This window comes from Sinocyclocheilus grahami, unplaced genomic scaffold (genome assembly GCF_001515645.1).
Source record: "Sinocyclocheilus grahami isolate Dianchi unplaced genomic scaffold, SAMN03320097.WGS_v1.1 scaffold654.1, whole genome shotgun sequence".
NCBI classification, from domain to species: Eukaryota; Metazoa; Chordata; class Actinopteri; order Cypriniformes; family Cyprinidae; genus Sinocyclocheilus; species Sinocyclocheilus grahami.
In genome coordinates this window covers 1,196,422-1,200,456 of record NW_015505833.1, presented here as the reverse complement: position 1 = coordinate 1,200,456, position 4,035 = coordinate 1,196,422, and positions in this window count along the sequence as shown.

The following is a 4,035-nucleotide window of genomic DNA, read 5'->3' as shown; positions in this document are numbered from 1 at the left end:
CACACACACACTCTCTCTCTCACTCACACACGCACACACTCTCTCTCTCTCTCTCTCTCTCACACACACACTCTCTCACTCACTCACTCACTCACACACTGAAAATAAATATTATTCATTTTAACCTGGTTAACGAAAGAATTTTAATAGAGAAAATCTAATTGAAATGAACAAATACAACAGGGTGGATATGTTATGTTTGAAAAAAGAGGAAAAGTGAGAAAAGTTTACGACTAATGCTTTGTTCTTGGAGTTGCTTTCCCTCCAAGGAAATTATGTCACTTCTAGCGGGTAAAATTATACAATTATAAAGAATGTTAAAATCATTAATGGGCAATTTCTGTGGGTTTTATGAAGGCAAATGTAAGACTTTAAGACCTTAAAGGAATAAATGAAAAGGAACACAATATGACAACGTGGTCTTTAAATGTACGTCTTTTTGTCCTACAGATCTGTTACTTTGTCATTTATTTTACACAAAAACAGCTCTGTTCTCAACCACTGGAACATGAAAATAACTTGCTTCTGATCACTCTGCAAAACAAATGAATGAATAAATAAATAAATAAATAAAGTGATTCTTGCTCAGTATTTTTATCCTGATTTTCAGTGAAAACGTCTGAAGATTCTTAAATCGAGATTCATTTACTTGGAAAGCAAAATTACATAAGAGAAGTAGTCTTGTTTTATGAGAAAGCGATCAAAATAAAGTGAGCTTATGATTACAAGAACAACAAAATATCCAGTGCGCTCAGAAAAATCAAGAAAACAAGTTTTCGTTCCCCATTGACATATTTGTTCTTGGTTTAAGCATGGATTTAATTTTGTTCAATTTCTCAGAAAACAAGACTTCATACCTTCAATTAGTATCTCAAGCAAATGCATCTTGATTTAAGGGGAGGGACAAAAAACAGCACATGCAACATTTAATGGCACACATTTGTGAATTTAAGGCTTTCTGTTCTGATTTGAGACCTTTTTAACCCTTAATTTGTGGAAGAGCAAATTGAGACTTTTTACAATCTGCAGAAACCCTGAAAAGACAATATAATACTTAAGAAACTGGAACTTTTATCATTATATCATTATTGTCATTATAAGATGATGATCTGAACCCATCATCACACAACAAGCTGGTGTGAGCGCAGCAGTGCTTGTTTTTCAGAGGAGAAGCCCATCCGCTCCTCTAGAGGGCCACAGAGTCACTGTAGAACACAAGCAGACCAGAGACAATGTGCTCATGTGTCCCTTTTTTATTAAAGAGTCAGAATGACAAGTCATTTCATAGCAGGCAAAACAGACAAGCCCAGGTATCTTGTAAAAAGGACTCTTTTGATACATTACAAAATAAAAGTCAGGGCAAAATAGAAAACCGAGCTAAAACATCTACTTCAGCCGGACGGGTGTCAGGAGAGCCATCAGAAAGACCCATGACCTGGAGGAGTTCAGCCTTTCGTCTTCAGCTCAGCGTTAGACACGCGTCACAGACACCAGATACATAAACACAGGAACCTTTACGAACACTGAGCAGAGCAGGTCTTCTGTGAGGTTTTTAAAATAAACTATACACTGAAACAACATCAAGTTACTCACCAGAGAGATGCTGGGTCCTCAATTCATGACAAAACTGATGAAAACAATGAAAAACATAACCCGTTCCATCTTAAATCACTGCTTCTCTGATTGTGAGAAAGGACACTGAGGTTTGCTCAGATTGTTACATGTGATTTCATTCAATAATATTCTGGCCATTTCAGCAAATGAAACAATCAAGATATTTAAAAAAAAATTAAATTTTCATGACAATATAATACACATTTAACTGTTTTGCTTTGTTATTCTCATAAGTATAATAAATAATGTATTAAAAAAACTATAAAATGATTGTTTAATTGAAAACAGAAATTTAAACTTACATTTTATTTTATTCGTATAAATAACACTTTGCTTCATTTTGGTAATGTGAATTTGGGGTAAACGTGTTTAACTGTTTCAAAAATAAAAGAACAATTAAAAAAAATCCTTAATTGTCTGAAAAAAAGTTCTTCATGGTGAAGGTTTTTAGAGTAAAGACAAATATGTTCTTGACAGGTTTCATGAGATTCACTTCTTTACACAGAAAGACAATGATTCCCATTAGATAATAATTAACTAGTTTAATGTCCAAGAACTGCAACACCTTCAGATCCAGAACAAACCCACAATCCCTTTCTGCTCAACCTAGTATCATCTGTATGGGTACATGTCAAAACAAAGCCACTGTAACATGTTACATAGTAACCGATAACTGTAACACAGTAAAAATTCACTGAAACACAGTTACCGATCATTGTAACATGTTACATAGTAACCGGTCACTGTAACACAGTAACAGTTCACTGTAACTGATCATTGTATCATGTTACTTAGCAACCGATTACTGGAACACAGTAACAGTTCACTGTAACACAGTAACTGATAATTTTAACATGTTACACGGTAAAGATTCACTGTAACGCAGTAACCGATCATTGCAACATGTAACATAGTAACCGATCACTGTAACACAGTAACAGTTCACTGTAACTCGGGTAACTGATTACTGTAACACAGTAACACATCAACTGTAACACAGTAACAATGAACTAACATGTTAACCTATAACTGTAACATGTAACACAGTAACTGAGCACTGTAACACATAAACCGATCACTGAAACATGTAACACAGTAACAGTTCACGGTAACACAGTAACTGAGCACTGTAACACATAAACCGATCACTGAAACATGTAACACAGTAACAGTTCACGGTAACACAGTAACTGAGCACTGTAACACATAAACCGATCACTGAAACATGTAACACAGTAACAGTTCACGGTAACACAGTAACTGAGCACTGTAACATGTAACCATTCACATGAACACCAGCAAACCATCACATTTGTCAGAGGACTCATGGAAAGAAAGCTTCAAAATCTAAAGTGCCAGCACAAGTAAATACTCATCAACTTTAGAAAACAGGGGAGAAAGACCAAGAGAACTGGACTGAGATGAGCTGGAGACCGGAGCCGTCATGAGAACAGAGACTCTGTAAGTCAGGCTCCAGATCTGCTACTCACCACTTCCTCTTTGAGACTATCGTCACTGAAATATGATGCGCTTTTGACTGCTGATCGTGTGGATTGTCAATACATTCTCCTTTCCTCATTAAAATTACACTGAAATTCAAGGCCAACAATAATCTTTATGAACTCTGTATCGTTTTGAAAAAACAAAAACAAAACTGCAACCGTAATAATTACATACATAACACCATCAGCGAGGAAAACATCACAGAAAGTGTAGAAAGACCGAAGCTAATCATACTAGTTAACCAGGTCAATCTGAAAATAACACTCTAGATCACAGATCTGCAACGGCAGTGAGAGGAAATTCTTTTATGTATATCAAAATTCACAAAATGCCCAGCACTCGGAATATTCAAAATACATATCAGAAATCGTTTTTAAAAAGGTGGTGACATCAATAAAATATTGCTTTGCCAAAAATGTGAGTTGAGAACTGACAGTGAAGTCCTTTCAAGGGTCTGACGGATTTCATAAAGCGCAGCCGTCCGAGGTGCCGGTGAAACGCTGTGGAGACTAAACTGATCGAACCTGCACCTTCACATTAGCTCATCAACCATAAAAAAAACGTACAAAAACTTATGAATAATAACAGTATCTTTTAGCAAAATAAACTGACAATCTTTGTGGTAAATCAAATTTAAGACCAAACTAAGAAAATAACTGCATATCGCTCGACTTCAGCCTCATTATGTGGTTCAAGCGGGAAAAAACCCCCCAAACACAATTCAATGATTTTTTTCAATCACATCAGGCAGTAGATTTATTCACTCAGCTTTTGTGAAAGCAGAATGTATGAAAACAAATTGTCCATTTACCAGAAAACATCATTCGTGAGGGATTCAGTGTGACATCAGTTCGTGTGAAGAAACCGAAGATTAAATGAAGGAAGACTTTACTTGATGTAAAACGCAGATAAAAATTT